Genomic DNA, 25,710 nt, shown 5'->3' with positions numbered 1-25,710 from the left:
CTCAGTTCTCTTCTTGCCGCCGCTTGGAGAGAACGTGAGCTTCGTTGCTCTGTGCTTTGTGTGTCTTTTGACTTCTGGATTGATCTTTGGCTTTTGACTTCGGACTTTGGACTTCGGCTATTCTTCTGCTTATTGATTCGGACTTTGACTTGGACTCGGTAATTACGACCCGGACTGTTTGACCTCTCTCTCTAGCGTGCCCCTGAAGATGGCCTCAAAGGCGCTCTTCAAGCATTGCCTCCAGTGCCACACTAAAATGGCCAAGACCGATGGCCATGAACTGTGCCTATTTTGTTTGGGGGAGACCCACAATGTTTCAGCCTGCAGAATATGCCAAGGCTTTACTAACAAGGCCCGGCAGGACCGCAAGGCCCGATTAAATTCCTCACTGTGGCAGACGGTCATGTCTGAGGGTACTCCGTTGCCTTCCCCCAAGACCGGCCCTAGCCCCTCTGCCGGATGGAAATCTAGAGCGGGCTCAGTGGCTTCCGCGAGGTCGGGGTCGAAATCGCGTCCCCCAAGTGCCTCGGTGTCGAAAGCGGCCTCACCGGCGCAGGGATCGGCAAGGCCGCCCCGAAGCGCGTCTTCTACCCGGTCGGATCCGAGACCAGCTTCGGAACCGAGGATCGTGGTGCCGAGTCCCCATTCGGAACCGACGGCCAGCTCGATTCCGATCAGAGCGAAGCTGTCGAAGCCGAGGTCCACGTCGAAGCCAAGGTCCGTTGCGACGTCGAGGAGCCCGTCGGTTCCGAGGTCTTCTTCGGAGCCACTGGCCAAGAAGAAGAAGACCAAGCATCGCCACCGGTCGCCGCGTCCCGCGCCACAGGAAGACGTCGTCGTAATCCCTCACACGCCTTCTCCCCACCTGGGTTCCCCGGAGCCGGAGGGGGTCTCAGAGCCGGTGCCGGAACCGACGGCGTTCGAGTTTTCTCCAGGGCCGGAACCGAGCCCACGACCAAGTCGGAGTCGACCATCGCCTGCCCGTCGTTCTCCCTCTGCTGCCAGCCGTGAGCGGCGTCGGTCTGGAGGGAGTATCAGCTCCGACCGTTCGGTCGCATCCCGCCACCGCCAGGCCTCCTATCTTCCCCCGCCGTACCATTGCCAGTGGGAAGGGGCACCCGCCGGTTTCTCCGGCTCGGAACCGAGGCCTTCGACGTCGAGGCAAGCGTGGTTCCCCCCACCGATCCAGGGTGAGGACTCACGGCACGGTTCCGAGGAGGGAGAAGTGGAGAGCCTGGGGGACTACCATTCTGAGTCCTGGTCCGAGCCTTCGCCGGCTGACGACGTGGTGCCATGTACCGGCTCGCCATACGAGGACCTGAGAATCTACTCAGACCAGATGGCACGGATGGCTCAGGCGCTGGAGATGGACATCTCATCGGCGACCCCCCAGACCAAGGACAAGCTCCTGAAAAGGATCTACGGAGACAACCCGGCGTCCATCGGCTTCCCCATGCTGGAGGGTATTGAGGAGATCGTGGATAGGGTGTGGAAGGTGCCCTGTGACCAGCCTCCAACATCCAAGAGGATTGAGCAGCTTTATAAAATCAAACAGGGCACCTGGCAAGCGTTGGTGAAACACCCTCCACCCTCCTCACTGGTCACGGAAGAGTTCCACCCCCGGCGTTCAGGCCACACTTCTGTGCCAGCTGACAAAGAGAGCAGGAAGCTTGACGCGCTTGGCAGACGGCAATATACGGTGGCTTCGCTGGGCCTCAGGATCGCCAACTACCAGACCATCATGGCTGGCTACCAGCTCTATCTCTGGGAGAAGTTGGCGTCCTATGTTGGAGACCTCCCACCTGAAAAGAAAGCGGTGGTATCCCTGCTGCAGACTGAGGCTGTGCGGCTGTCCAAGCAGCAGATGAACGCGGGGAGCCACGCTGCCGACACTGCTGCACGGGGAATGGCTTCGGCGGTGGTCCTCAGGCGCCACTCCTGGTTGAGGTCAACCGCCCTGTCTCAGGAGGTGCGTTCCAGGGTGGAGAGCATGCCCTTTGAAGGGGACTCGCTGTTCTCCAAGTCCACCGACGAGACCCTAAAAAAGAAAAAAGGGGACAGGCAGACGGCGCGGTCCTTGGGGCTGGCTCCTGCGGACAAGCCCACCTCCAAGCCACGGTACGCTCCCCGGTACGGCCCTTACCACTACCAAGGCAGATACCAGCAGCAGTGGCCGGGCTACCAGCAGTATCCTGCCTATCCGCAGCGGACCTATCCTCCTGCACAGCAACAGAGGAGGCGTAGATCCTTCAAGCCTCGCCCGTCACAGCCACCAACCCAGCAGCGAGATCAGCAGGGGGCCGGGAGGCAGTACTGACGGGTCGCACCAGCCGTATCCCCAAATTTCTCAGACAGACTGAGTCCACTCCTTTCGGAGTGGGAGTCAATAACATCTGACTCATGGGTCTTAACAATTGTTGATAAGGGATACGGGCTGGAATTCATTGAGCTGCCTAGGTGCAGTTCACCCCTGACAGCTGTCAATAACATTATGGCCGAGCTGGATGCGGAAATCGTGTCGCTCTTGGCCAAGGGGGCTGTGGAAGAATTGGCCTATGAAGACTCTGTGACGGGGTTCTTCTCTAGGTTCTTCCTGGTTCCCAAGAAAGATGGGGGCTTACGTCCCATTTTAGATCTGAGGGGCCTTAATGCCTTCCTCAAGGTGACCAAATTCAAAATGGTTACATTGGCGGCTGTGATCGCCTTGCTGAAACAGGGGGATTGGTTTGCGGTCCTTGATTTGAAGGACGCATATTTTCACGTGGGAATACGGGAGGAGCACAGGAAATACCTGAGCTTCGTTTACCGGCGAAGGGTTTTCCGGTATAAGGTGCTTCCCTTTGGCCTATCCACTGCCCCACGAGTGTTCACGAAATGTGTGGCCCCCGTGGTCTCCTTCCTTCGGGAGGAGGGCTGTACCATCTTTCCATACCTCGATGACTGGCTCATCGTGGCTGAATCGGAGTCTAGGCTGCTGCAGGACATTGGCTTAGTACTTAGCACTTGTCAACGCCTGGGGCTCTTGGTAAACTTTGAAAAATCTAAGCTGGTGCCCAACTGCAAGGTTTCCTACATTGGTGCACTGTTAGACTCCGTGGAGGGTAAGGCTGTACTCCCCTTGGAGAGAGCTAGGTCCCTAAGGGGTCTTGTGTCCATGTTTAAAAGGAACCGCTTCCAGTCCGTGCGCACTATCCAGTGCTTATTAGGGCATATGGCGGCGGCCACCTCGGTGGTGCCCTTCGCTAGGCTGTATATGCGCCCTCTCCAGAACTGGTTTGTGCGGAGGTACGATGCTCAGCAGCATCCTCCGTCCCTCAAATTTTCTATTCCAAGGGTCATCCTATCCTCCTTGGACTGGTGGCTGTCTGATGACCATTTGTTTACAGGGACCCCTTTTGGCTATCAGCATCCTGACGTCACGGTTACCACTGATGCCTCTCTGTCGGGATGGGGGGCTTATTGTGGTGATGTGTGTGTGCAAGATGTCTGGTCTGAGAGGGAAAAGACCCTCCATATTAATGTGCTTGAACTAAGAGCCATTCGTTTCGCACTTGTGTCCCTTACAGCGCTCTTGAAAGATCGCCGGGTGTTGGTACAGACGGACAACACGACTGCCATGTACTACATAAATCAACAGGGGGGCACAGTGTCCATGGCGCTCTGCAGGGAAGCCACGCTCACTTGGCAGTGGGCAATCAGGAATGGCGTGACTCTTGGTGCTATACACATGGCAGGGTCGGACAATGCCCGGGCGGATGCCCTGAGCAGGGTCCTGTTGCTGGACCACGAGTGGGAACTGAACGTAGAGTGCGTTGGGCCGATCTTTCAGATGTGGGGTCATCCAGATATAGATGTATTCGCAACAGCGGCGAATGCCAAGGCCCAAATGTTCTGTTCCAGGGCAGGGAGCGACCCCCTCTCTATTGGGGATGCCTTCCAGTGTACGTGGACTCAGGGCTTGCATTATATGTTTCCTCCGTTCCCTTTGATTCCCAGGGTCCTGTGCAAGATAGAGGAGGACGAGACGGACTGCATCCTGGTGGCCCCCTTTTGGCCAAGGCAGGTTTGGTTTCCAAAGCTCCTGCAGATGTCCCAACGGACATATGTGAGTCTGCCCCCTCGGCAAGACCTTCTCCTGAACGGGAGCTTAGTCCACCACGACCCCAGGAAGCTGCACTTGACGGCTTGGCGGATCGTTCCTCCCCTATAGGTTTTTCGGAGGAGGTACAGAGGGTCCTCCTGAATGCTCGCAGACCATCCACTAGGCGCTCTTATGCGGCCAAGTGGCGCAGGTTCGAGGTTTGGGCACTTGCTAAAGGAGTGGTGCCTGCCAGCAGCCCCCTAGGGGTTATATTCGATTACTTGTGTCACCTGAGGGACCTGGGCTTGAAGGTTTCCTCTCTCAAGGTCCACCTGGCAGCTATCTCTGCTGCTCACACCCGAGTTGAGGGTGGTACAGTTTTTTCTCACCCAAAATCCCGTCAGTTCCTTAAGGGCATATTCAACCTTTACCCACCTGTGTCTGCACCGGTGCCTCAATGGTCGCTGTCCCTGGTGCTTTCACGTCTGATGTTGCCTCCATTCGAACCTCTGGCAACCTGCCCCTTGGACATGTTATTGTACAAGGTGGCATTCCTGGTGGCTGTAACATCGGCCAGATGGGTCAGTGAGCTGTCTGCGTTGCGATCTGACCCGCCCTTCCTGGTATTTCATCCCAACAAGGTGGTCCTGCGTCCCTGCCTGGGTTTCCTGCCTAAGGTGATGTCCGCTTTCCACCTCTCGCAGGATATTGCATTGCCTGCGTTTTTTCCTCACCCTTCCTCGAGAGGGGAGAAGGCCCTCCATTCCCTAGACTTGAAGAGGGCCATAGCCTATTACCTGGATAGGACGAAAGGATTCCGGTCGAGTCCTCACCTGTTTGTGTGCTTTGGGGCCAAGGACAAGGGTAACAGGGCTTCTTCACAGACCCTGTCTAGGTGGATTGTGATGGCCATTAGCAAGGCCTATTCCCTAGCTGGGGTGACTTGCCCACTTCATGTCAGGGCCCACTCCACGCGGTCCCAAGCATCCTCCTTGGCACTCCTCAGGGGTGTGCCTCTAGCTAACATTTGCAAAGCGGCCACATGGTCCTCTGCAGACACCTTTGTAAGGCATTATGCCATAGATGTCAATGCGGAGCAGGATGTATCTGTGGCCAAGGCTGTCCTGCACTCCCTTTTTTCCTAGGGGAGTCTTGGAAAAGGTTCCTTGGCGTACCTGCTAGGTACCCTTGGGTGAAAAGGTGTATATATGATTATATATATATTTATGTGTGTGTATATGTAAATACTGCGTGCATATATATTGCTGCACAGCTTGTAGAAATGTATATATGTATGTATACATTGTTGTTGTTGTTGTTCTGTAATAAAATTGTGTTGGATTTCACCCCACCTTCCTTATTATGTGAAGCTTGGTACACTCCCATGTGTGGAAGCACAGAAGAACGAAGATGAAAACAGGGTTAACATACCTGTAACTTATGTTCATCGAGTTCTTCTGTGCTGACACACAACCCTCCCTCCTACCCCGCTGTGAATTCCAATGCACGACAATGTGATGGCTGTAACGGAAATTGGTGTTTTTAAGGTGTTATGGCTAAAGTGTATTGGTCAAGCGGCGGCAAGGAGAACTGAGGGAAGGGGGCCGTTGGTCGCTGGAGGAGCATGTGACCGTTTGGGCGGGAAAACGGTCGCTGAGGCGCGCGACAAACGGCCCCTTCGGAGCCATAGAAGCTATAGAAAATTCTCCGGCGGCTGGCCTGCGCCTGCGCAGTCCCCATGTGTGTCAGCACAGAAGAACTCGATGAACATAAGTTACAGGTATGTTAACCCTGTTAGCCTTTGGCTCTGTCTTTTTGGACTACTCTTCCTAGCTAACATTGCGTCTCCCTGCATTTGAGTGTCATTGTGTTAGATGCCTCATGTACAGAGACTCTAACAGTGCAATCCTAAACAGAGTTACACCATCCTAAATCCACTGATATTACTGGGATTAAACTAGAGTAACTCTGTTTAAGATTGCATTGTAAGTCTGCTGAAACAAGGGCAGAGCAGGCTTTATTATCTTTCCACCAGGCCTCCGAGACGGAGATGTTCCACCAGGTTTATGGCTGAAGCCGAGGTACGGGTGGACTTCCTTGCTGGTCTCCTGTTGGGGGGGGGGTCGAACCCCCCCTCACCCCAGTTTCACCCTCACTGAAATATTAAAATATTCTGCCCATTTATTTATGTTGTAATCCGCTCTGAGCCCATTTAAGGGGAGAGCAGATAATAAATCCCATGAACGAACGAACGAACGAACGAATGAATTTTTATTTTTATTCTGCTTCACTTATATCTCACCTTTCTCCCCAATGAGGACCCGAGAAAGCTCACATAATTCTCCTCTCCTCCATTTTATCCTCACAACAATCCTGTGAGGTAGGTTAGGCTGAAAGTGTGTGACTGACTGAGCTTCTGCGGCAGAGTGGGGAGTCAAATCTGGTTTTCCCGGGTCTTCGTGCAAAATTCTAACCAATGCACCATGAAAGCCGAAGGAGAGCAATTTGCTTGAGATCACCCAGTGAGCCCATTGGCAGTGCATGGGTCTGAACTCAAACCTCTCAGGTCTTAGTCCATTCCCAGATTACAGCCTTCTGGTTTGCATTGTACACTCTGGTATGGTTTTTATATGTAACTATCAGGCTCAATTCAAGGTATTGGTTATTACATACAAAGCTCTCCATGGCCTTGGGCCAGCCTACCTACGGGACTGCCTCTCTCCCTATGTTCCTCCACAGCAGCGTCGTTCATCTGAACAAGGTCTCCTGCAAAAGCCACCTTGCAAACGGGCAAACCAACAGCTGCCCATACATGTGGCATTCTCTGTGGTGGCTCCCACTTTATGGAATGGCCTACCTGAAGAGCTCAGGAGAGCCTCCACTCTCCTGGCTTTCTCAAAATGATGCAAAACTGAATTATCCTAGAGAGATTTCTTACTCAAATAGGAGGTCTGTACTGTAACGAGGTGGTCTCAAATAGATGCTTCCCTAATAGAGTTCCAGGTCCCCTTCGGGCAGAAAGGGGAGGGGACCCGGCACTTACCTTTAGTTTCTTCTTGCTGCCAGCATGGAGCAATGACATCACTTCCAGGAATGATGTCATCATGTAGGCCCCAGAAGCATTCCTGGGCTTTGCTCTGGGCTGATTTAGGCCTCCAAACAGGCCAAATCAGCCCGCCATGAAGCCTGGAAGCACTCCTGGGCCCTGCACAGTGTCAATCCTGGGTGTGATGTCATCATGCCGCACCAGGAGCTCACCCCGGGAGACCCATTTCTACACCTTCCCCCCTAGCCAGGTGAGAGGTAGCAGAGGGGAGGCTGGGGACTGCAACCCTATTCACTGAAGAGGTAGGGAACATAGATTTCACTACTAGGTGCTACTGTTAATGGCACTGACCTCCTTGAGAGTAGGGGGAATTAGCAGCAAGGAGGAAGGCTATGCAAGAGAGGTAACTGCAGGATAACTCCACCAATATTTATGGGGTCCCCTCCCCAAGGTAGCAGATGAAGTGTGGTGCTTTTAAAGTTAAAGAACATATTAATTTCGATTGGTGGTCAAGGACACAGTTTGAGTCTAGATACCATAAAGACAAAAAGGTGGGAGGGTTCTACACAGAACAAACTAAATTTGAAAAACTGCTATGTGACTCTGACGAAAAAATTATTTAAAAGATGTATGTATTTTTAATGCAAATGAAGAAGGAAAATGAAGTGGGAAAAATTGGAAGGCCAAATGATCATGAAATTTGGAACAGGAAATTGAGTAGAACAACGGAATAAAATATGGAAGGTTAACATGAAAATAACTAAATCAATTAATTTTAAAGAGAATTTATATAAAATGTTTTACAGATGGTACTTAACTCCGGATGGATTGGCTAAAATGTATAAGAATACACCAGACAGATGTTGGAAATGTAAAGAATGTACAGGAACTTTTTACCGCATGTGGTGGACCTGTAAAGTTATACGTAGATTTTGGATAAGGAGACATACACTACTCCATACAATCTTACAGATACCAATACCTTTTAAGCCAGAACTGTTTCTACTGAATAACATGCCGGGTGAATTTAAAAAGAATCAAAAACACTTTGTAATACATGCAGTGACAGCAGCCAGAATTTTATTAGCATTTTATTGGAAACAGCAAACAACACCAACCCAAGAAGAACTTGTGGGAAAGATTATAGAAACAGTGGAAATGGACAAACTGACAATGATATTAAAAGGGAAAATGGAAGAAGAATTTGCCGGACCTTGGATACCGTTTTATAATTGGGTTACAAATTAGCATAAAGACTTGAACTTGCCAAGAATGTAAAAGGACTTAATTGTGTTGTTTAAAACTGTACTGAACAGTGTTGTAACTTAGACCACAATAGGTATGATTACCCTTTTCCCCCTTTGCTTTGCCTTTTTCTCTTTCTTAGCCTTTTCTCTTCTTCCCTTATTGCCTTGACCTTCTTGTTTCTTTTCAACCATTTATCTAAGTGAAAAAACCTGAAGTTAAAGAATATTTTTATTTAAAAAGGAAAAATAAACATACACTCAAGAAGCAATTAAAAATGGCTTGCTCATATACACAGAGTCCTAGAAAAGCAGCCAGAGGTTGGAATAGAGTGAGGGGGCAGAATATATTTACCTATCCAGAAGAGCAGCATAGTCCACGGACGAAGAGAGCTTCAAACGTCCTGCATTCTCAGCCAGGGAGGAGGGCTCAGAGAGAGAGAGAGAGAGAGAGAGAGAGAGAGAGAGAGAGAGAGAGAGAGAGAGAGACTCTGAGGGCACCACACCGGGTAAACGTGTACAATTTGAATGGGGCAAAGCCCTGGTTCTTATAGGGCAAAACGTGTCCTGAGCCTGGGGAGCTCCCTCGGCCATTGGGACAAAGACTATAAAGGTTATCTGGGAATGACAAAGGTTTGATTACCTTTGATTGCTGCTGCCAGGGTGTGATAAAGGAAATGCAGTGTGTCTCCTGGTGGTTTGTAAAGAGATCGTTTGCTCATTAATGTCCCTGGAGCTGAGTTGATGATTTTAGATACGGACGGTAATTGCCCAGAGACAGATTAGAAACTTGTGCTGATTGATCGCTCCTCGATCTTAGGGTGGGTGTGCAATCACGAAAGGAGGGCATCGGAATGTGCTAAGTGGGGTGACTCGGTGAGACCCTTTCTTATCATTGCTCACACCCGCAGGTGGGGAGGCAATAAATCAGTCACCTCAATCATCTGCATTTTGTGTGAACGTTCCATTCATGGCTTAATCTCCCAGACAGGACTCAGCAACAACCTTGTCATGAGTCAGCCCCAGCCTCGACTGGCCACCTTACCTATTGCCTCAGAGTCCTCCTCAGAAGATGAGCAGGAAGGGCTAGCAGGATCTTCTCTAGAGCCAGAAGTCCCTGCAGAAGCTATTGGAGAGGAGGAGCAGTCAGAAACCACTGCTGCTGCTCCAGAGGGAATTCAGCAAGAACAGCCTGGAGCTTCTGCAGAGACTGGCGGGGACGAGGAACAGCCAGAAACCTCCACAGAGGCCGTAAGAGACAAAGACTCCACCAGGGCAAAAGCGAAACCCGAGCACCTGGGGCCAGCTGAAAGGAGGAAACATAGAGATAAGACAGCTCTGCTGGAGAGACGGAGGAGTGGCCGTTTACAGGCACAGCACCGAGCGGAGCTGTTAGAGAGAGAGGCAACAGCTGTTCCTCATTAGGACAGCATAAAAGGAAGACGCCGAGGAAACCAAGCGTGGAAGCAACTCAGCTCGCCACTCCCTGCTACTAGAGCTCTACGCTTGGACGCTCTTGCCTTGCGTCCTGCTCTACTGCTTGATTGGACTTTGACCCCGGCCTGCCTTCTGACTACCCTTCTGCCTGCTCCTCTCTCTGACTGGCATATTGGTCCTGACACTTAGCCTGACTTCTTGACCCTGGTTTGCTGCCTTCTGGAATACTGACCTCCTGCCTGTTGTGTTCAGCCCTGCAGTACCAGTGAGCCTCCTGCCTGCTGTGCCCAGCCCTGTGCACGACAAACCTGCACAGCAGGCTGGAATTCCCCTGATGCAGATCAGGCTGCATTAATTCAGCAGCCCTGTGATTTTTATATCACAGGCCTATATAAACATAGCAGAGGCCGGGGCTGACTACTCACACAACTATGTACTATGTATTGCCTTCTGTGCTATCTGTTGCTTTATATATGATCCTACTGGTTAGTTCTTTGTTGTTTAATATGTCTGTCTTAGAATTGCTTATGCTCTACTGAGGCACCATTTAAGCAATGGCAGAAGGATATATCGAGATTTATATGGCAAGGCGAAAAACCAAGGGTTAAACTTAAGGTTCTACAGGATACAAAGGAAAGAGCAGGTTTGGGTCAACCAGATTTGAGATTACATTTTGCAGCTAACTGGTTAAAATTTGGGTGGCATGGATATCTATGGTATGATAACGTTAAGGCCAATGCAGAGTTTAATAATCATTATGTAAGGTGTGCCATTTTGAGAGTATGGAATAAATGCAGCTCTTTGTTTGAAAATACCTCTCTGATTGTCGTCGCAAGAAGCTCATTTTAGAAGGGAAATGGTGAGTCCAACTAAATGGTTAACTTATCATGGCTTGTTGGAATTTTCTCAAGGTCAAAATTAAATCAAGAGAGGATTTAGCAGCAGAAGGACATGCTTGCCAGTGGTTTCCCTGTATGCAAATCTCAGAGAGATTTAAACTAGACAAGAGTCAATATGACTTTGAGCAATCTAAACCTGAATTTGAAATTGCACTCTGTACAAATGATGAACATGTTATTTCTAAAATGTATAAACTTTTGTTGAAGTTTAAGACAGAAGAAGAGCAAGTAAAAGAATGTATGATTAAATAGGCAAATAATTATGGACATGACAGATCAATGGCGCAATGGGAAAATATGTGGACAAGGGGGTTAAAATTTACATTAAGCTCTAGCATCAAAGAAAATTTCTACACAATGATGTAATGTTGGTATATGACTCCTGAAAAACTGGCTAGAACGTATAAGGGTGCTTCAAATGTATGTTGGAAATGTGCTCAACAAGAAGGGACATTTTATCATACGTGGTAGACATGTAAGAAAGCAAAGAGTTTCTGGTTGCAGATACAATCATCGATTCAGAAGATTTTAAAGATTAAAATCCAGTTGAAACCAGAGATTTTTTTGTTGGGAATAAAGGACAGCCAGATGGAAAGCCGCGTTGCAGTTTTGTTTTTATATTTGATTACGGCAGCAAGAGTACTCTCTGCACAAAAGTGGGAAACTCCAACATTGCCTACAGTGGAGGAATGGTGGATAAAAGCGTTGAGAGTTTTCATCAATGGCAAAAGTTACTTCATTGATTAGGGAAAAGACATTAGTTACATTTTCGACTGAATGGAAACCTTTTACAGACTTTTTACATGACATTGACAATAAGGACTTGATGACATCTGGAATTATGGATTAAGAATCATGAACAGTAGAAAAAAAGAGGGCTCTTACGTTTCACTTAGAATAAGCGAGACTCAGAAAATGATCCATATCTGTGGTAGAAAAAATTGGAACTCAACCTGTAGTTTCGTTTAAGTGGGTTTTTTTCCCACTTGTTTATGTATTGTTAGTGTGTCTTCTTTTGAGAATGTTTTTTTTTATCTTCTATGGTTTTTGCCTATATCTTTTATATTATTGTTTACAGTCTGAATAAAGAACAATTCCAAGTTTAAAAAAAAAAAAGAATTGCTTATGCTATGTATAGCATTTCTTCAATTCTGTATTGGAATTCTGGCCATGTTATCTCTTTGCAAATTTGCATTTATATCCACTATTGCATTGTTTATTGAAATGTATTTGAAACTGACTATACTAATATTGCATGTAATCCACCTTGAGTCTTACAGCTCAATCCTAAACTATGAGTCTGTGCTGCCACCTACACGGCGACGTAAATGTGACGCCCCTCCACTGCTCCCTATGGACTTTTGCAGGAGAGTCTCATCGGCGTAAGAGCTTGGCAAGGCAAGGTGTGGCCACTGCCAATAGCACCCGCCTGCCATTTCCCTGACAACCCCACCCACAGCAACCAATGGATGCACCACTCCTCTGACAGACGGGCAGTGCAGCCAATGGGGAGGCCGCGATCCCTGCTACCCACCAACAACCCACTTGTCAGGGAGCAGGCCTCCCTGCCAGGGTGGAGGGACAAAGGTAACAGTTAAGGTGCAGATCAGACACCCACTTGTTCATCTGTCCAGCACCCATTTCCGTTGAGGACCAGGCTGGTGGCTGCAGCTTGGCGTGCCTGCAAATCCCCCCCACTGCCACTGCCGCAAAAAACAAGTTCCCCCTCTCTGAAAAGTGGGACCAGAAAGGCGGCAGGACCTGGCAAGAGTCGCACTTGCAGCCGGCAGCACTTGGGATTGGCCCCCAGATTCCGGAGAGACAAGTGTGTGGGGTTCTTCAATGAGTGACAGGAATGCCCTTTGGAAACCACATAAGAGGCTGGAAGGGAGTGAAAAGTGCCCACTGACTTGCAGCAACACCATTTGAACACAACACCGCATCACGACGATATGAGAATGCTGGTTGGACCTCAAAAGCCATGCCCCGGTGCAGGGGTGACGCCCCCCAGAGTGGAATGAAGCCTGCGGGAGGAGAGAAACTGCTCCGGGGGCCATAGTCCACCCCCTCCCCTGGCCAAATTTCCCAAATCCATCCCTGCTTCTGCAAACAGCAAAAAGGAGGGTGGTCCATCCTCCCAGAGGAGGAGCCCCGGAGATCCGAAGATATCGCTCCACATCCTCCACCTCCCAGCAGCAACCTCCTCCTTTTCTCATATGCAGCGACCATCTTCCTGGCTTATCAGTTGCCAGAAGCTCAGCCTGACAGAGAATGAAAGTCCTCAATGGAGCCCCACCACCGCCCTGCCAGACATTCACAGTCCACACTCATTTCTCACCCTACTGCCTAAAGTTATATTGAGGGGAGGCAGGGGCAGGGAAGCTAGACGGGACGCCACTGGACACCTGCTCCTCCTGGCAGCAGAGCCCACCCCATCCATCCCAGCCCTGAACCAGTAAACAATTGTGGGGATATGTGAGAAGACATCCCAACGGGGAGTTGAGGGGAATGCGGCTACTGTCAACGTCAGGGAAGCAAGCAAAAGAGAGGCAGTTTGTTGTTTTTCAATACATATTTTATTAAACTTGAAAAGGTGCAGAGGCTTTCTGGATGTGTTTCCTACCAATGTCCCTCGGCTGGAGCGAAGCTGATATGCGGGCTGCCTTGGGAAATGGCTCCCTGGGCCAGACCTGAATCACACTTGCAGAGGATTACTGGGGGCTGAAACAGCCATGCTCTGTGGTCTCCCGGACTAGTTGCGACCTGCCTGCAAGGGAAACAGACACGTGTTGCAAGTGAACCAGCTCGATCCATGGACAAGTCCAAACCCAATTTGCAGTGTTTGGGAGAAGCAGCAGCAGCTCCACAGGTGCAGCTTGTGACTAGCTGATGCATGACCCTCTGGCGAGAAAGTGCTCTGCCTCGGGATGATCTTATCCTATGAGGGAGAAAATCAAAGGGCTGAGCACCCTCCAGCAACAGGGTGTTACAAACACCCACACAACCTGTCCCATGGCTGCACTTCCTCCTCTGCCTGGAGGGCCCCTGGCTGAGGGAGTCTGACCAGAGCCCCCCACTGGGTAGCCGGCGCACCCCTGCTGAGCCTCACCTGCAGAGGCTGGTGATCAGGGGAGTTCAGGTGCGAGGGGCAGCTGGCACCAAGCAGTGAGCCGGGTTAGCCACCACCCCCGCGCCTGTCAGTGCTACCTTGCTCCTTCCCGTGCTGGGACTCCAGAGTCAAACTGCAAGGGGACTTGGTCAGTCATTCTGCACTTTGCCCGTCTTCCTTTGAGCGAATGCAAACTGCTCCCATTTTTCTGCCAAGTCCCCCCAGTGCACTCATGACCCGCCACCGTGAGCACTCACTCTCCCGCCTCACACATAGCGTCCCCATGTCAGGAGGCTGACGGGCAGAGCCTCTGGCCGTGTGCTCACTTACCTGAGTTCATGAGCAGCACAGCCAGAGGTTTTGTAGGGTGCGTGGGCAGACGATTGGGTGCGGGGAGGGGGACTCACCTACCCCAGAAGTGCACACGGATTGGCCCCTGCGGTACTTCCCATCCTATGCTCCTTTGGGCCATGGAGGCAGGGCTGGGTGCAGGGAGAGGGGCTTGAGTTTTCCCATTCAATGGGGGCCTATGGGCTATGCCTCCTTTTTTTGTGGTGTAACTTTCTGCTACTGCAGGGGGTGTTCCCGGGCCTGGAAAGGCTTTGGAAGCTGATTAACTCATGGCCCGCCTCCCACCCCACCCTCTCCAGCAGCTGTGCGGAACCTTGCGCTGCGCTGCACTTACTCCACTGCCTGGCCACCAAGCATGCCCGCCAGCTGTGACCCATCTGCAGTGATGCACTTCCGGCAGGCGCTGGCAGAGGGGGAGTTACATCCACATAAGTGCCATTTACACCTGAGCAAGCCTTTGTTCTCTCCCTATGCGCTTTCCACCTTGCCACTTAGAATTGCACTGTCAGTGAGAAAGGTGGACTATAAATGACGTAACTAAATTAATAAATTGCATGTGCAATGTATGTCATTTAATATAGGGTGTGAGAAAGGAACACACCAATGTTTAGGGAGGAATCTTAAACAGTAATTTCCATGGTAGTCGGTGGGGTTTACGCTCAGAAAAGTGTCCTTAAGATTGCAGCTACATTCATACATTTAATTATCTGTTTGCTTTATTTCATCTATACTCTTTCTTTCCAGTGAGGAACCAGAGCAGTTTACATCAGTCGCCTCTCCTCCATTTTATTCTCACTGTAGCCTGTGAGGCTGAAAGTGTATGATTGGCCCAAGATCACCCAGGAAACTTTCATAGCAGAGCAGGGATTCAAACTTGGGTCTCCTAGTCCGACACTACACCGCAGTGACTGTCTATCTCATATGCACATTATTATTATTTTTTATATGCACATTATATATATTGTTGATGAATTGATGCAGACCCTTAACACTGAAAAATAAAACAAGAAGCTATGTGAGAAAATTTGGTGTAAGGAAACAGAAAATGGTTATATTTGGGTGTTCAAGCAGTACTAAAAATACATCAGGGGTTTAGTTTGCACAGAGAAGATGCAACATTTAAATAGGGATTTGCAAGTCAAAACAGTAAGGCACGAAATCTCTGTCCCTAATACGAAGCAAGCTGCAGAATGAAGGTTGGTTCTCATGTGCATGTCCATCGATGAATGAGGACTCCACTTATGACTTGCATGTGTGAAAGGCCTTCAAAGACAGAATATCCCAGACAGAGTGTCCAAATAGTGCTTTGTGGTACAGCCAGTTGCCCCATGCATTCCGTGGCTGATCCTCAAATGAAGAGAAATTAATTGGGACCCAACGGGCAAGCACTGCTATTTATTCCAAAGCACTTTGGGCTGCCTGAAATTTCTTCAGCTGTTTCACTCACAAAATTCATTTTCTATTTCCATTTCAGAAAAAAAAAACTTGCAATAAATTAGGGATTGAGGACACATACAGTTGCCCTGAGAAATGTCATTATGTTGGTAACTGCTTTGGCTTTCCCTCTAGGGTAATTAATCTGACAAAGAACTTTCAGATTTGCTTTAATTTTCGGGTTAGACAGACTTTCAGTGGCTACCATAAAAAAAGAAAAATCATATGATGTACATAAATGTCTGAACCTGCCCAGAGGCACAAAGCTTGACTGGGTCACAAAACTTGATGGGTCTCATTGGTATGTTGAGAACCATATGCATTCTACAATTCTGTGCGAGTGGGGAATTTAGTAATGGGAGCAGAATTCGACATCTGGGAATATCTGTTTTCATTTAAGAATATGTTTCTACTCTGCACAGATCAGCTTGGCAATAAATTGGTGTTGCCAGGGGAAATCTAAGACAGCAAAGAGACAGGAACGAAGAAGAATTTATTGTGTTTGGGTTGTATGGCTTGTCTTTTGGATTTGGGAAAGCAGAACTGTTATGGAAAATTGGTAAAAGCTGTTTAACCTCCATAGGTTTACAAAGATCAGAGAGAGCAAAATTCAGATCCTGTAGCACCTTAAAGACCAACTAGATTTTCAGGGTATGAGCTCTTGAGAATCAGAGTTCTCTTGGACTTAAATCATGCTCTTCTACTACAGACCAACACGGCTACCCACCTGAAACAAAGATCAGAGAATTCAGCTTTATTTGAGTGCTCAAATTCTTTGGAGTTGCAGAGAATTTTCATAATGTCAATCAAAAGTGAGCCCTGCCCATTTGTGGAAGCCTAAGAGCTAAACTGCATGAGGTGCCTGACACATGTTGGGTTCCCACAAGTTTACTGAGAAGTGTATCTTGCAAGAAGAAAATTTTGCAAAATCTGCTCTGCTTAGGTTTTCCTCTGGGAGCTCAGGGGAAGGGCACAACTACACTTCCCAGGTAAACTTGTGGGAACCCAACACGTGTTGGGCATCTCGTGTAGTTTAGCTCTAAGACAGTTGTCACAATTGAAGTTGCTCTTGGGTGATCCCTCACAATAGAACAGACTGCTGCAATCAGACACAACTGTTTTTCTGTTCACCCACTATTCCACATCAAAGGGGACAAATCCAAGTCAGAGAATATTTGTTTGTCGGCAGTACAGCCATAAAACCATATGGGTGAACTATTCTTTAGTCTCAGTCAAATCAATAGAATCTAAATTAGGTGCTTATGATGGTTTAAATGGATTTAGGAGCAAATTGCAGATTACATGCAAATGATTGTAACAAAATCCCACATATTTCAATTAAAAAAACCCAGCTTGGGAGAAAGTTACCTTGCGGAGGGGATTGGGAGGAAACTGACTCTTAACCCTTTCCCTGCCAGTGATTTATTAGCTCAAAATCATAGAAGTGTGCCCCAAGGAAAAAAAAATCTTTATAATTTTGGATCTGGAATTTGGGAACAAAACCTTTACTATTTACTCATGATTTGGGAATAGGACAGGTCTGCTTTGGGATTCAAAGTCATGAATGTGTTTTCTGGCTCTGGAATTTTGAAACTATTATTTTCAGTGGGGGATCCAATTCAAGGGTCTGGCACAGATGTTTCTAAAGATAATACTGCCAAATCTGGTGCATTTTGTCACCTTGCCTCCTAGCTCTCCTCCCCCTCTCGGTGCTGGCCTGCAAATGGACCTCTGCTCTGATTCACCAAGGATGTCCTCATGTGTCATGAGCCCCTTTTACCAGCTTGTCATTCTCTTGATTGCATTCATTATTGATGCCATTGTTTAGTTGCTTTCCAATATACTCCTGTCTGAACCAGGAGGGTTTCATATTTACATTAATTATTATTAAAAAATCATAAGTATTCTCAGGGATTATATTGGAGGACCAACACAGCACAAGGGTTCTGAAATGCGTGGGGGGGGGAATGTAGGCTTGCACGATCAAACTATTTTCATGAACCCACCTGTCCACCTTCGAGCTGAACATCCACGTGCTTGGCTGATCCCTAATTTGAAAGTTATCATTAGGAGTTCCGATCACTAACAGCGAAGGTTGATTTTACAGCCTTTGGTCAGCGATTACCCCGTGGAAGGCACTTCTCCTTCATGCTATTAGTTTCCTCCAGGTGGAATTATTTATATTTCGTTCACTGATCTGTTCTCTAGAGCTATAAATTGCCTTCGATTTTGCTAAATTGGACTAAAGCTCAGCCCTCTCTTAGCACTTCTGGAAACTTTTTGATGCTTCCAGGAAGTGATATATGTGCCAACAGCACCAATGGAAAGAGGTGCCTTGCAATGGGGGTGCCTTGCAAACTTCTTCAGGTGGCCATGTGCACCTGTATACTCAAGAACAATGACATTTGGCCATGGTGTGGAACCACTGAAGGAAGTGGGGTAGAGAAGATGGAACATCCAACAGGAGCTTCCAAGAAGGGGTGCTAAATAGCCCCTCTATTCAGAATGCAACTGAACTGGAAATTGTAAAAAGCTCTCTCAAACACTCACAGTGCAATCCTAAACAGAGTTACTCCAGTCTAAGCCCATTGATATCAATGGGCGTAAACTGGAGTAACTCTGTTTAGGATTGTTCTGTAAAAGAACTAGGTGGGTAGCCATGTTAGTCTTTCTGTAGCAGTAGGAAAGAGCAAGAGTCCAGTAGCACCTATGAGACTAACAAAATTTGTGGTAGGGTATGAGCTTTTGTGAGTCACGGCCCACTTCTTCAGATTGAGCTGTGACTCACAAAAGCTCTACCCTACCACAAATTTTGTTAGTCTTATACATGCTATCGGACTCTTGCTCTTTCCTTCTAAAAGGACTGTTTGCATTTTAAAAATGAATCTTAAATGTTTGGCCTGTGCTCATGCTTATGGTGTTTTCCCCACATGTACAAAATGTACAAGTTTGCTTTACAGTAAGTGTAAGAACTGTATGCCTGGATATACTCTCACATACCAGCTACATTCACCAAACTATGTTTTCCTGATGGTGCCATCTTTTAGGATATTCTTGATATCTGAAGAAGGGAGCTTTGACTCTCGAAAGCTTATATCCAGAAAATCATGCTGGTATCTAAGGTGCTACTGGACTCAGATCCTGCTGTTCTACTGCAGGCCAACATGGGTGGATTTTGCACTAGGAGAATTCTGCACCGTTTATGAGCAGTTTTCGTGTTCGTGTCTGCTCCAAATTGGCACCAGCGAGTTTCACACCTAATCAGAAGCTCTGAATTTGCGTTGCACAGCCTGGATAGACACCTGCCTGGAAGCCTCTGTTCAGTTTCGGACTTTCGGGGCATTGCAGTGCACGTCAGCTTTTTTTATAAAAAACTTTGAACATGCGTGTTAACGCCCCTGCGTTACATCTTTGGACAGACAAGCCTCCCCCATGCTGCCCCTTCAACTACCTCACTCTTCCTGGGGTAAGGCAGGACTTGCCTCCCCAGGGGTTAAGGCATGGTGGGGAAGAGAACAGACTCCTACCCGCCTCTGGCTCTGCTGAGACACACCGAACAGGGGCTTGGCATACCTTCTGAGCGGCTGCGAAATGTGTGGGGATTGCATGCGTGCACACTCCAGAGAGGAGAGGCTGCAGCAGCTCTTGAACCCACTGGCACAATTTGGCTGAGCTTAGCACACGGGCTGCATGAAGTGGAGAGCCAGTTGAGAGCCTCTGTGTGTGTGTGTGTGTGTGTGTGTGTGTGTGTGTGTGTGCACGTGCGCGCATGCCTCCCTCTCCCCCCTCTCCCTCACACCAGCAATGTAACTTTAACATCCACGCCACTCACTCCTCCTCCCCCACCTCGCGCTCTCACTCGCTGGCTTGAAAAGGTGGAGGGGGGAGATGAAAGAGAAGCCCTGCCACTCTGACAGTGTTTTGAGAGATGCTGTTGAGAGAGGGAGAGAAAAGGAAATGGATCCACGCTGAGGAGAAGGGGAGGAAAACAACCCAACCCGGCTTAAAGACTAAACAGGCAGCACTTGCATGAAATGCATGAAACAGGCAGCACTTGCATGGGCGCAGGGATAGCGCATAAAGTGGAGAAAGGGGAATGAAGATAAAACAACCCCTGCTCCCTTTAAAGTCCCACCCAAAGGAAAAGTATATGTCAGAGTCATAAAGTAAGAGAGACTGTATGTGCAGCCCAAAAAATGGCGAAAAAGAGGAGTTCAGAGAGCTGAGTTATGTGGGTGTGGTTAATTTCACACAAACCAATCAGCAACCAGGGAAAAGAAGAGGTGGGCAGAGCACTGCACAACATTCACATTGACATTAGTCGAGCCTGCCTTGACTGGGCAGCTGATTAAAAATTAACATCGGGGTATATCAGCAGGGAGAAAAATTGGGGTAATGGGGGGAAAGAGCGGCACCGTGTCCAATGACTAGCTTGCAAATGTGAAACCCCTGCAAACATGGGATGTGGAACAGGTACAGACACGCTTTAAACCCCGAGTGTGAAAAGTACTATGGATACCTACTTATCTCCTAGGACTGTCCATACAACAGGTAGGGCACAAGCCGTTTCTGTGCTGGGTCCAGTCCTTTGGAATGTCTTTCCGAAGTGGGTGCAGAGGACACCTTTCAATTCTGCATTTGGGAAAGCACGTAAGACAGTTTTGCTCCATCTGCTGGAGGAGTAACTCTTCTGGCAGATTTGCCTGCATTCTTTTTACTTCTGAGTGTGTTTTGGTTCTGTGTGGTTTTCATCGTGTGAGTTTTTCATCTGTAATTGGTGCATTTTTAAAATCTTGCTAATTGGAGGGTTATGTTTTGTATCCTTGCAACTTGGTGTTGTGTTACTAGCTGTCATAAATCGGAGGAGATCAGGTAGGTGAGAAATGTTTTAAATAAATAAGTACATTAGTACATAAGTCAGACCTTGTGTTTGTCTAACACAATATTAGACTCTTCTACTCGCTGCAGCTGTCCAAGATTTCTATTCCACGGTTTCTTAAGAGAAATTCTCTTAATTCCTCTTTACCCAGTTTCTCCCTGAAATTCAAGAATCCTTTTCTTTCCTTCTTTTTATGAATTCGGAGTCAGTTTCTAATCAATTCCCCTTTGATCAAAAAGAAATTCAAAGAGAGGAGGGGCAGGAAGGAAGGTTTAGCAAAATTTCAGAATTTCACTATGTAGATGTTCAGAGGCAGACAAGGTCTTCAGAAGCCTTCCTGTCTTTCCGCTAGAGCACCACCCTGGGATGCTTAACATAAAATGATGTCAAGGGCTGAAGTTACAAAAAGGTACCTTAGTTTCTCTTCAAAGAGAAATGAAAGAGAAATTCTGCTGTTGAAAAAGAGGGAGGGAGAGAGAAAAAGAGGAATGATTTGCTATATCTGAAAAAGGCAGTTTTGGGGAAAGAAATTCCCCACCCTATAGCAACCTTAATAACAATAACAACAACATTTGATTTATATACTGTCCTTCAGGACAACTTAACACCCACAGAGTGGTTTACAAAGTATGTTATTATTATCCCCACCCTGTGAGTTGGGTGGGGCTGAGAGAGTTCCTAGAAGCTGTGACTGACACAAGGTCACCTAGCTGGCTACAAGTGGAGGAGTGGGGAACCAAACCCAGTTTTCCAGATTAGAGTCTGACGTACCAGGAGGGATACCCTATCCAATGTACCAGGATACCAGACAAAACGAAGGTCTGGCCCTTGAAAAGCCCGACAGGACACATCTGAGCAGGAACTGGCAACGAGCTCACTGACCCACAGCACACCAAAAAAGGCAGTGAGGGCAGTGGCATGAAAAAGGGTCACTTCGAAGTCCGAACTACAGACTTTACCCCACATAGCCCCCAGGCCTCATAAAACTGCAGAGGAAACGGGCTGCCTGACATCCAGATTCTTCAGATTAGAGTCCCACACTCTTAACCACTACACCAAACTGGCTCTGAGCCAAGCTATAAGCGATGAATTATACTTGCCTGGCAAGTGAACAGACTCACGTGTATTCCTCCCTGTTCACTTGCCATTAACTAGCATGCCACTTGTGGAGAGCAAGTGGAGGGCAAGTGAACACAGAGGAATACACGTGAGTCTGTTCACTTGCCAGGCAAGTGTCATTCGTCACTTGCAGCTTGGCTCTCTGTGCTACTGAAGAACCCTAGTTCTTCAGTACCTGCAACTGGAGATCTTAACAGTCAACCAGGCAGGAACTGAATGTGAAAACTGCTGCAATGCAGTCATGAGCTCTGCCACGGAGCCATAGCAGCAGTAAGCTTCCAAGGTCCACGCAATGAGATTCAAGTGATCTGGACAGGTGTTGGAAGGAAACTTTATGAAGAAATTAATTGGCTTTGGCAGCCATCGTACCTGTATCCAGACCTTTACAAAAATCCCCCAAGGGGGGTTCACATTTGGAGGGTTGTTTTGCTTGTTTCACATTTCAGATCTTTCTCCAGAGGGAGAACTTTACTCCATTGCCGATGCGAATCCCATCTGAAAGCTACCAAGATCCTCCCTTTTGTGTCCCTTCAAGGCACGGAGAAAATAATCTCCAAAGCAAAACGGAGCAGACAGGTGATGTCTTCTCTAGCGCTAATCTCTGGGGTGCAATCTTTCTGCAGCATAATTAGCAGGTACAACAACTACCAAGCAAGCATGAAAAGTACAATTCATGTTATCCTGATCTTAATTGATGCCTACAATAAATTATGAGTTTGCCTAATTGCAGCTGCCTTCTGCTAGAGAGGAGGAAAAAATGACAACATGTTTCCAAAAATAGACACCACACGGAGTAGAAGTTTGCTTAAAATTTATATATATACCTCAGCAATACCTTGAGATGGTGTGAAAGGTCGGGAGAAGAGAAGGAACAGAATAAATACGTGCATTTATGGGCAAATTAGCAATCAATACAGAAGAAGAGTCAAATGAGCTTTCATGGGAGGATCTAGATGTATTTATTTACCTGTCCTGTCCACACACATCCCTATGTTGAACAGGGAATGCATGTTCAATTTTTAACATGGACACATTGCCTTGAATGAGTCTCTCTACACAAGACATCTTACACCGGACACTCAAGTGTAGGGAGACTCAATGTTAGCCAGGAAGCAAAGTTTAAAAAGACAGAGCTGGAGGAGATCGCTCCTGAGAGGGTTTGTTAATTTCATCTTTGCCTCCCCAAAGGCTGTGTCAATTTCACCTCCCCTTTAGGGAGGCAAAGATGAAATCAACAAACCCTCTCAGGAGCGATCTCCTCCAGCTCTGTCTTTTTAAACTACGCTTCCCGCCGATCACTGCAACTCCCTACACTTTAGAATCCCCATGTAAGATGTGTTATGTAGAGAGACTCAATGCAATCACTAGATGAACTCCAGGTTTGCACTCAGACTGTATGCTGATTAGATGATCTCAATGGCATCATGGAAAGTTGTACTCAAAGGCTATAGTGGGTAGCTTTGCACCTGCTCAGTAACAGCTTCTGCTAAACAGCGGTGGTTAGATTATTTTTGTAAATCAATGAAACTTGTATCTTCTCTGCTTTTGCACCTGCCCAGACAGTGAAAAAAAGCTTTTCTGTCACCAGAGAAAAAGCCACATATGCCCCAGAGTCTTGATTGGGTCTTGATTGGGTCAATAATGTAACTTACTTCTCGAGCAATGAATCACTCATCAGAACACAGGATCTGAGTCCAGTGGCAGTTCAGTGTCTAAAGAAGGGAGTTTTGACTCTCAAAAGCTCATACTCAGGAAATCTTGTTGGTCTCTTAAGGTGCCACTGAACTCAATCCTGCTGTTCTATTGTAGACCAACACGGCTGACTACCTGAAACTGTCTTCATAAGAACATGTGGGGATACAGGGGACGGCACTACAGTGGCTGGTCTCTTTTCTCCACGGTCGGGGACAGAGGGTGGTGCTGGGGGAGAAGTTGTCCTCTCGCCACCCGCTGGTATGCCTCACACAGAAGCCAACTAGTTGCCCTGGAGGGATAAATAAACTAGGCATAGATGTTACCTGAATTGGTCTCCTTGTGAGTAAGAGAGTGTGGGGGAATTAGCAGCAAGGAGTAAGGCTATGCAAGAGGGGTAACAATGGGATTTCTCCACCAGTTTTACTGAGTCCCTTCCCCAAGATAGCAGAAGAGACTGGAGCTTTTTGGTTCAAAGAGTAATATTATATTAAAAGAGGAAATGCACACACAGAGGAGCAATAACAAAATGGTTACACACACACAGAGTCCTAGGAAGCTAGGCAGAAGGTGGACTAGAATGGGGGGAGGGTAAGTATATTTACTAATCAGAAGAGCAGTGCGGTCCGTGGAGGAAGAGAGTAGCTTCAAATGTCCCGCGTTCTCGGCCAGGAGGGAGAAAGAGGCTCAGAGAGGCAACCTCAAGGGTACAATGCTCAGATCTGGAGGCGCAGTATGCACAGTTTGAATGGGGCAAGAGCCCTGGTTCTTATAGGGCAAAATGTGCCCTGAGGCTGAAGATCCCTCCCAGTCATTGGGACAAAGACCCTAACGGTTAGTTCCTGGGAGTAACAAAAGTTTGATTGCCTCTTGATTGGTGCTGTTGGAGTGGGACAAAAGAGTAAGGTTTTGCTCTTCTGTTGACTCATAAAGGAATGATTGCAATTTAATGTCCCAGAGCTGAGTTGATAAATTTAGTTGGGGAATGTACCTTTTCTCAGGAAGGAATTATAAAAACTTATGGGTGCTAATTGATTTCTCCTCAATCTGGGGATTTCATCACGGAAGGAGGGAAAGGAATGTGGGATGACACTGCGAGACCTTTCTTGCTCTGGCTCCACCTATAGCTGAGAGGAAACTAATCACCTCTGATCATTTGGCATTCAATTCATACCTGGATCTCCCAGGTGGAACTCAGCAACTGTTCGCTGGAATTCCCCTGTCAAACTGCATTTAATCCAGGGTCCTTGTGATTTTTATATCACAGGTAGCTTATTAAGCATGGCGGAGGCTGGGCTGATTGCTTTCATAGAGGCTGAGGTCTTCCCCTGAAGTTGACTCCCGGCAGTGGTATTCAGAGATTTACAAAGAGGAGGTTTCCTTTAGTTACCGTGACTAGTAACCATGGATAGGTCTCTGCTCCCTAACCCTGTCTAATTTCCTTTTTAAATAATATGATGATAAATAATAACTGCACTAGACAGATTAGTGCCTCAGTCATAGCGGTGAACAAAGTCAGTGTTATTATTATCCCTGCAATACAGATAGGGAGCTGAGCTGAGAGGAGTGGCTAACCCAAAGCCATCTGCAGAGCTCATGGTAGGAGTGGGAGTCGAGCCAGCAGATTGCAGATTTGCAGTCCAACCACTGCATCACTATGCTACAGCAGCTCATAATAATAATTGCACTTATATACCACTCTTAGACAGATTAGTGCTCCACTCAGAGGGGCACACAAAGTCAGTGTATTATTAACCCCACAATACAGCTGGGGAACTGGGGCTAAAAAGAGTGGCTTACCCAAGGCCACCTGCAGAGCTCATGGCAGTAGTGGAAGTCGAACCAGCATAGTGCTGATTTGCAGCCCAACCACTTAACCACTGTGCTACTCTCTATGCCTGCCTCCTCTTTGCACAGTTAGATGTGTTGTAATGATATCGAGTGGATACACTGCCAGCAAGAACATGCATGCCCCAATTTATCCTGATTAGAACAGCCAGGATGTGCTGTTTTAGTTGCCAATATGGGTGCTGTGTGCCGGAAATGTGGTGGGGAAAAGCTTCACGGTATATTTCTTAACTATTATTTAAAAGTTTAAAAATATTTTTAATAGATGCACATGGGAAGAAGAAACTGCATTTCCCATGAGGCAGTGGAAAAATGAACATGTGCAAATTTATCTGAGTCCGCACATCTTGGCTATCATTAATGGATGCCAAATGATCCTGTTGTAAGGGACAAAAAAGACACCATCTAACTAGCAAGCAAGTTTAGTCTCAAAATGTGTTCTCTCTCTTTATCTTTCTCCTTTAAACAATCACCATTTTAACTCTTCACGATGGCTGGGGAAGGAGACAGGAAGCAATACAGCAAACCGCTATGTACTGTCATCTTTTACAAATAGATGTCGATATGTTCA

The sequence above is a fragment of the Eublepharis macularius genome, chromosome 7, assembly GCF_028583425.1.
Source record: "Eublepharis macularius isolate TG4126 chromosome 7, MPM_Emac_v1.0, whole genome shotgun sequence".
NCBI lineage: Eukaryota > Metazoa > Chordata > Lepidosauria > Squamata > Eublepharidae > Eublepharis > Eublepharis macularius.
The sequence above is the reverse complement of the archived record's forward strand: the minus strand, read 5'-3'. Positions refer to the sequence as shown.